The sequence below is a fragment of the Balaenoptera ricei genome, chromosome 1 (assembly GCF_028023285.1).
Source record: "Balaenoptera ricei isolate mBalRic1 chromosome 1, mBalRic1.hap2, whole genome shotgun sequence".
Taxonomy (NCBI): Eukaryota; Metazoa; Chordata; class Mammalia; order Artiodactyla; family Balaenopteridae; genus Balaenoptera; species Balaenoptera ricei.
In genome coordinates, this window is record NC_082639.1 from 56,008,155 (window position 1) to 56,017,377 (window position 9,223).

The window sequence follows — 9,223 nt, forward strand, 5'->3', positions numbered from 1 at the left end:
CCATCTATGCAGCATGTTTTTAGACTTACTGGAAGTCTTGGATTTGTTTTTCTGATAGGAAACTGAAGTAATGTCTGGGCATGCACCAGTATTAAAGTCACTCTCTTCAAGATAGAGAAGAGAAATTTTCTCATGATCCAACTTACTAATTATAACTACAGCCCGCCCTTAAGTGTGATGGATACAGTAGTAACTAGCAATGAGTTTGGTTGATTCTCTGCAGTTTTCAACATTCTTCTGGGAGATTTCCTTTGCAAATTTTTCTATCTTTTGTTTTCCCTCCCCAGGAATGATTTGGGAGACCCACTGAAGACAGTGCCCATCAATGGGTTAAGTGGTGGAATCCAATTTTATCATGACCTTAGAGGCGCCATAAATCTCTTTCCGTTTGCTTTGAGAATAAGGTCCAAACTTTTTAGCATGACACAGAGGCTATTTCTTTGTCTTCTGTCCTGCTCTCCTTCCCAGATCGACTCTTAGTATACACACACAAGACAACTCACAATTTCCCCAAATATATGAAAACATACCACCAGCCTATTAGGCCACCATGCTTTTGTACAGGAAATTCCCTCTTGACCTCATTGTGCCTCCCATCTCTTTTCAATGCTCCCCACTAACCTCCTCTCACCTAAAATCTGTTGGTCTCAAGAAAGTCTACTGGTCTTTCATGATCCTCTTCAAACTGGGCATCTGGCTACCCAAAGCGTTCTCTGACAACAACTATGGCACTTTGTGCTTCGGAGGGTTCATCTCTGTATCCAGGCATGTCTGGCATGTACAGGGTGCTCAATAAATTCTTGGTGAACAAATGGTATAGAAAGTCCAGGAAAACACTGGGGGAAAAAGTCAAGCTGAAAAGGTCACTGTAGGGCAATCTTTATCCCTGGTCTCAGAAGTACCACTTGTAGGAAATTTACCTCTATAAATAATTGAGAATGTACTTGAAGATTTAGCTACAAGGCTCATACTTCATTGTTGTTTCAATAGCAAAATCCTGGGCACAATTTTAAGTCCTTCAATTGGGCTTTGGCTAAATGAATGTACAATGGAATACTAAATATTTTAAAACAAGTATGGAAAATATTTAGTGGCATGTCATGATATTTTATTCAAGGAAAAGAGGTGGTTCAAGGAAAAAAGCAGTGTGTTCAGTCTGATTACATATAATGCTATACATCAAATTGTCAACAGTTTTCTGGGTGTGGGATTCCAACTCTTTTTCTTCTTTCTGATTCTGAAAAAAAAAATCTAACATTTCCACAATGAGTACTAATTATTTTTATGATTTTTAAAAAGGAGAGTTTTGTTTTTAAAGGACCTTTCATGGTCCTATTACTTCCCTTTGGAGCTCCAACTCTACTAAGAGGCCATTCATGTTCCCAACATTCCATGGTACCCACGGGAAAGGGCTGTCCAGATATTTTAGCCTCATTTCAGAAAATGGACCCTTGGAAGGGAAAAACAGCTGCTCCAGTCAGTAGTGATTTTGAAACCCAAGCAAACAGAGTGGACGATTCCCAAGATTTTATGATGTTAGAAAACTTCCATTAGCCTGTTTCACTTTTCAAGATAAACTCCCCTGAAAATTCTGTGCTGATATTGAAATGATTTGCCATGGAAGGACTCTATCCCATCCAGGATAGAATCCTAAAGCTAGCATATTCCTTTTTACTTTAATCTACTTTTGCTTGGACATTCCACAGCTGGAAATACACACACACACACACACACACACGGACTTCTATCTTTTTACTGGTCTGGAGCTACTCCCCGAGTTACCAAAAGGGGCACCACCACCCGCCCCCTGGCCAGCAAAGAGGCCCAGGCGGGGGGAGGGGGTGTCCCCCTCTCCGGGGGGGCAGGCAGGCTGTGAGACCCAGGACTCGACTTCCTCCTCTAGCCTTCCGGGAGGTTCCCGCCCACTTCACTGCCATCGGTCACGGAGGAAGTCACGTTCTGGCCTCAGAGCTGTTCTGAAGCTTCTGGAGGAAAAGCGGGGGGAGGGGGTGAAATGGAAAGAGCCTTTGTAGGGGCCAAGAGACAGAGCCCCCTAGCTTGGTGTCTGTCACTAATTAAATGGCGATGGGGTTAAGTGATCTTCCGTTGCGTAGATTAAATCTCTCATCTGTCAGAAAAGGGGTTGACCTAGAATGACTGCGTCCCCTCTTCAGTGCTGAGGAGGGTGAGTGCCCCGATGTCCCCGGGAGCGCTGCAAAAGGAAGGAAAAATTAACATGTAAAATACTGTTTTATTTAATCCTCCAGCAATCCCACATGATAGGTGTCCCGGATCCCAGTATACAGTTTGAAAATAGAGGCGCAAAGGCTGAGAAACGCTTTCCAACCTTTTCAATTTCATGGTATACACGGAAAACTTTTTTTTTTCTTTTTTTTTTTTTTTTTACAGCACAGTTGGGCTAATGTGTGAGCACCAACCAGAAGCAAACTGTTCCCGTCACCCCAGGAAGAGGAGCTCCAGTTTTGTTTACCTGTCCCACCTGTTACCTGTTCGCGGCTCACAGGAATGAAAGCCATGAAGCGGCTGATCCAAGAGAAGTAGGATATATCTGTGTCAAGACAGCCCTGGATTTGAGTCGCAGCTCTGCCTTGTTCGACTTCAAGAAAGTAACTTGATTTTTTTGAGCTTGTTTCCCCACCTCTTTAAGTGAAGCTAACAACAGTATGCACATCACAAAGATAGTGACGTGAGTAATGAGTGGGACCAAACTTTCATCACCGAGCCTGCACCCAGGGACCGCTCAGAAGTTTAACCCTTGCAGCGCGGCTCAAGTCCTCGCTCCCTGCGGGACAACCTGCGCGGGGCTCAGCGGAGCGCGGCGCGGCTAAGGCTGCGCGGGGGCAGGAAGGCGGCGCCAGCGGCCGGGGGAGGTTCCAGGTTTCCGCGCAGACTTCTGCGTACCCCGCCGGCTGCGTCACCATCCGAAAGGGCAGCAGGGCCGGCGAGGGCGGGAGCGAGGCGCCGCTGGAAGCCCCGGTGCTCTTACCGAAAGCGCGAGCGCGGAGTTCCCATTCGCGATCGATGCGGCTTGGCTGCGTCCCCCCCGCGTCCCCCCCGCGTCGCCTTGGGGCGCCGTTCCAGCTCGCGCTCCGGCTCCTCACAGAGTCCCGGGACGCGGGCGGCGGCGGCGGCCCCAGCGCGAGAGAGGGAGGGCGCCCACGCGCTTCTCAGTCCTCGGCCCCTACGGCGAAGCGAGGCGTTCTTGGCCCGGGTTGGGGGCCACCCGGAGCCCAGCTGGCCTGACCGCGCCGTAGTGCCTCGCAGTTCCCTAGCGGGGGCGGGAGTTGGCACTGCGGAAGCCTTCCCCACTTCTTTCCACCCCCAGACGCCCGTCCGACTCGCCGCATTGCGCAATTCCTGCCGTGGAATTGCCGCGTGACTCGGACGGAGCCCAAAAAATGTTTCCCAGGTTTCCCCGGCCGAAAAAGGAGCGGTTGGGTGTCCCGCCCTGACCTCCGGACGCCCTTTCAATTGCATTTTTTCGGGTGACTGGGTTGCCCTTTAAAATGCAGAGGTTGCCCTTTACAAAGAAAGAAAAAGTCACTAACCGGCTGGAGCACGCGCTCTCGGTTGACGCCGGGTGAAGGCAATTGACATTTCCCCATGATATTTTCAGACAGGGAAAGTGTTTCGATCTCTTTGGGGGAGAATTCAGGAGCTGGTTTTAAGGCAGGATGGGGAGTGATCCTTAAAGGAGTTGGAGACAATCTCGAGCTTTCCAAGAATCACAGTGTTAATTAGTGCCGGTGGCGCATAGTAGGTCCTGAATAAATTAGAGAGTGAATGAATATTTTGGAGGAGGGATTTAAATGGTTGTCTGTAAACCAATGCTTTCATTTTGCAGATGAGGAAATCTAGAGGTTAATTGATTTGCCCAAGGTCATCTACCAATTAGTGGTGGAAGGCAGGAATAGAAACTGTCTCAATGTTTCAACTCCAATGCTTGTAATTATGAGATGGGTGTATTTTTCCTTCTTTATGAAAATAAAATGCCTTCTGCCGTAATATCTGCAAAGTCTTACTCCAGGCCCTCTTACTCCAGCCATCTAAAACAAAACAAAACAAAACAACAATCTCCAAATTCAATACATACGTGCAAAAGGTTAAATGTGACAATGCCAAAGGCATATGTGAGAGGCATTTTTGTCTTATTCCCATAAGCTAAGAGCACTTCTTAATCACACAAAATATGCCAACAAACATACAAACAAACAAACAAAACAGTGCTTCTGGGACTTCCCTGGTGGCACAGTGGTTAAGACTCTGTGCTCCCAATGCAGGGGGCCCTGGGTTCCATCCCTGGTCAGGGAACTAGATCCCACATGCACGCTGCAACTAAGAGTTCACATGCCACACCTAAGGAGCCGGCGAGCCGCAACTAAGACCAGGAGCAACCAAATAAATAAATAAATAAACAGTACTTCTCCAAGACGGTGTGGAAGACACCAGGTTTCCACTAACCTTACTTTTCTAAGTACAGTGTTTTGGTGTTTCGAATGGGAACTGCTAGACCCATGAGTGACCATCGTTGTTGCTCTGAGATTGGTCAGTTGGTTTACTCAGGCTTGGAATAGGTTTGTTGCTCATCTTTCAGAGTAGACAAGCTGCAATCTGTGAGAACACAAGGGACTTCAATGACAGTCTTGCAGATGGCTGGACAGCTTGTTGTCTTTGAAGTTTCAAGGCTGACCAAGTATACCAAATGTCTGATTTAGGCACCAGAATTGCCAAACAAGTAGATGTGAAGATCAAAGGAATCAAAACTATAAGTGGCAATCATGAGTAAAACTTGATTCTTTTGTGGGTTGTCAAAAATGGTTTCCACAATGATGATTATGATGTCCTTATAGTAATACAATTTGAGTGCAAATTCTTATCCAAGAAAATGCTGGGTTTTCCAGTGATGGACACAACAGCAGATCAAATTATGAATGTCTCATTTTTTAGGTCAGCCAGATACACTCTGAAATGGGGTAATCTTCTTCTGTAACTTTGCTGTTTTATCTACCCTTCTCTACATCTGATATCTTGAAGGTAGGAACAAATACAAATTGCTAGAAAAATGTGAAATTCTAGACTGCTAGGTAGAATATATTAATTCTGGTTTGATAATCCTACATAATGTTCATGAAATCAAAGCATTATCTCCTAACATTCTAATAAGCCATTCTATTCTTCAGTAATAAAAATGTTGAACCTTAAAAAAAAATCATCTCCTATATTTTTCCCATATAGCAATTTCTGATTTGCCATTTTACCAGACTATCAAACCTGAACTCTAGAAACACAAATTGTTGGCCCCTATTATTGCCCTGCTTTGCTGCTTGAGAAAAGATACCTGATCAAACAAAAAAACATCTTTTCCAAGTCAGATCTTACCAATAACAACTTTGGATGCAAATGATACTTTTTAATATATTATGTATTCCTTTCAATACCATCACATAACTGGTGTTGAATTTTTTTGCAAAGAAAATATCTCAGAACAATTTCAATTGTTATCAACATTAATTAGTTTAACTATAAGATGATATTTATCAGTTATGGTACAGCATTTTGGAATTGGTTGGGTCATTAGAGAAAATGCAATTATATTCCTCCTTTTTACAGATGAGAAACTGAAGGCTACTGAAATTAAGCAATATATGGAGTTCCTGACACATTCAAAAACAGAACTGAGGATTCTGATTTGCCATGTGCTTTACAAAATCATCACCATAGCCTTCATTTCATAAGTGTGTGGTTCATACCATGTATAAGGCATGGTGCTTAAAACTGCGGATATGAAAAGGTATAAGAAGCTCTCAAAGATTTTTTATAATCTAATTGGTGATCTAGGCCAATGCTTCTCAAACTTTAATGTCCATAGGAATCACACAGGGATCTTGCTAAAATGCAGATTCTGATTCACTGGTTCTGGAATGGGGCCTGAGATTGTTTTGCCACTGATATGCCCCAAGGAGATGCCAATTCTGCTGGTTCACAGACCACACTTTTGAGTAGCAAAGTGTAGGAAATATAAATAGAAAGATAATTAACAGTCTAGTAACCTGAAATTTTTGTAACACAGAGAAACAATGATAAAAGCTTCTTAGCATCGAAAATGGATGTTATAAAACTCATGCTGGTTACTTCTAGGAATGTCCCTCAGACACTCAGAGCATATTTACTGTTACAAAATAATAATCTATTTTTGTCTCTGAGAGCACAACATACTAGAAATAACATAAATAGTGAGGCAAAGAGAAAGAAAGGAAAAAAGTGATGGCAAGAAATAACATCAAAGGAAGAGACAGAAACAACATAAATTTTTTTCAAAAGAATTTAAAACCACCGCAGCCAACTATCAGTACTTCTTGAGAATATCAATGAAAATGTGGTGCTGTACAATGGATATGAAATCAGGAAGTCTTGATGCAAGTTCTGGTCTGCCATTTAGTGGCTATATAATCTTTAGATTTATCTGTAAGTTGTTTAGCTTCATTTTCCCTATCAGAAAAAAAAAAAAGAGAGAGATAAATGCCTCCAGTCTCCCTGGGCTGAATAATTAAATGCATTAAATAAGATGATAATGCACTTGACACAGAACTTCAGAAGAATGTACAAACTTCAAAATGCATTTTAGGTTTAGAAAATGTCAGCAATCTTATTAAAACCACTGCAGTGACAAATAGTTCTAATCTTACACAAACTATTTGAGAGAACAGGAAAAGCAGGTACCCTCTGTGACTAATTTTATGAGGCTGTTATAACCTAGGTATTATAACCTAATAAGGACAATGCATACAAAAAAGGAAAATAAAAGGCCCATATCCCTCATTAGCATAACTACTAAAATGCATGACTAAGTTTGGTTTTTCTCAGAAGTGGAGGTTGATTGAACATTAGAAAATCATTAATGTCATTAATGATGTGGACACATTAAAGGAGAAAATCATATGATAATCTCAATTTCAGAAGAAAAAAGTCTATAGCAAATATTATGCATAATGGTGAAATGCTGAACGTATTCCATCTGAGAGCAGAAACCATATAGGATTGCCTGATATAACCCATCCTATTGAACATTATACTGGAGGTCCTAGCCATTTTTTTATTTTTCCAGCCATTCTTTTTGTTGTACCTTGGCCTTAAAGGTAGGGGGAAAAAATACACACACACACACTAATTGGAAAGGACAAAAGTGTCATTATTTGCAAATGATTTGACTGTATATGTAGAAAATCTAAAAGAACCTGTAGATAAATTACAAGAATTCATAAGAGATGTTAGTAAGGTTGCAAGATACAAAATCAATAATACCATAGTAGACAGAATGATGCCCCCTACCCCCACAAAGATGTCTAGATATTAATCCCTGAAATTTGTGAATATGTTGCCTTACATGGCAAAAGTGACTTTGCAGATATGATTAAATTAGGGATTTGAGATGAGCAGATCATCCTGGATTATTTGAATGCAATCATAAGCGTACTTAAAAGTGAAAGAGGGCATCAGAAAAGTCAAAGTAATGTGCTATAAGAAGTACATTACTTCCCTGGTGGTGCAGTGGTTGGGAATCTGCCTGCCAATGCAAGGGACACGGGTTCATGCCCTGGTCCGGGATGATTCCACATGCCACACAGCAACTAAGCCCATGCACCACAACTACTGAGCCTGCACTCTAGAGCCCGCGAGCCATAACTACTGAGCCTGAGTGCCACAACTACTGAAGCCCGCATGCCTAGAGCCCATGCTCTGCAACAAGAGAAGCCACTGCAATGAGAAGCCCATGCACTGCAATGAAGAGTAGCCCCCGCTCACCACAACTAGAGAAAGCCCTCACGCAGCAATGAAGACCCAACACAGACAAAAATAAATAAGTTAATTAATTAATTAAAAAAAAAAAAAGAAGAACTTGACCTGCTGTTGCTGGCTTTGAAGATGCAGAAAGGGGGCCACAAGCTAAGGCATGTAAGCGGCTCTAAAAACTGGAAAGGGGGACTTCCCTGGTGGCACAGTAGCTAAGAATCTGCCTGCCTGTGCGGGGGACCCGAGTTCGATCCCTGGTCCCAGAAGATCCCACATGTTGCAGGGTGACTGGGCCCGTGCACCATAACTACTGAGCCTGCGCTCTAGAGCTCACAAGCCACAACTACTGAGCCGACGCGCTGCAACTACTGAAGCCCACGTGCCTAGAGCTGGTGCTCCGCAACAAGAGAAGCCAGCGCACCACAACAAAGGGTAGCCCCTACTCTCTGCAGCTAGAGAATGCCTGTGAGCAGCAACGAAGACCCAACACAGCCAAAAAGAAAAAAAAAAAAAAAACTGTAAAGGGCAAGGAATAGATTCTCCCCTAGAGCCTCCAGAAAGGAACACAGTCTTTCTAACACCTTGATTTTAGCCCAGTGAGACCAATTTCTGTTTTCTAAACTACAGAAATGCAAGATATTAAACTTCTGTTGTTTTATGCCACTAAGTTTGTGGCAATTTTTAACAGGAGCCTTAGAAAATAATACAATTATAAAACCATTGATTTCTAAATACCAGCTCATAAATGAAAATTAAGAAGATAATATCTATGACATTTGTGGTAGCATCCAAATTTATTTTAAAAATCCAGGAATAAATCTAACAAAATATATGCAAGAAAATTATAAAACTTTATTGAATGTTGTTAAAGAGAATGTAAGTAAATGGAGATATACTATGTTCATGGATTGGAAGACTTAACATTTAAGGATGTGAGTTCTCCCCAGATTGATCTATAGATTCAATTGCAATTCCAATCAAAATCCCAATAGACACTTTTTCGGTGGAACTTGACAACTTAATTCTAAAATTTATATGGAAGTGCAAAAGGCCAAAAATAGCCAAGACACTCTTGACGAAGAAGAATAAGATAGAGGACTTGCTATCCAGATATTAAAACTTATGAAGTCATAATAATTAAGATAGTATGACATTGGTCCAAGGATAGAAGAATACCTCAATGAATTTGTAGAGAGAGCCCAGATCTAGATCCATATGGACAAAGAGGCACTACAGAATAAAGGAGAAATGACAGTCCTTTCAGTGAATGGTGCTGGAATATTTGGGTATTCATTACAAAAATGAAATTGGACACTTACTTCATACCATACAAAAAAATAATTTCTAGGTGAATTAAAAATATACTGTAAAAGGCAAAACTATAAACATTTAAAAAAATATATAGGAGAAA

General features: G+C 42.0%; 1 long non-coding RNA gene across 1 annotated transcript; it reads left to right on the forward strand.

Annotated features, from left to right (window-relative positions):
• The first annotated feature begins 1,764 nt into the window (after nucleotides 1–1,764).
• On the forward strand, nucleotides 1,765–4,036 carry LOC132366483 (uncharacterized). Its single transcript, XR_009503446.1, has 2 exons — nucleotides 1,765–2,185; nucleotides 2,410–4,036. It is a non-coding gene; the product is annotated as an uncharacterized LOC132366483 (long non-coding RNA).
• Nucleotides 4,037–9,223: the final 5,187 nt, after the last annotated feature.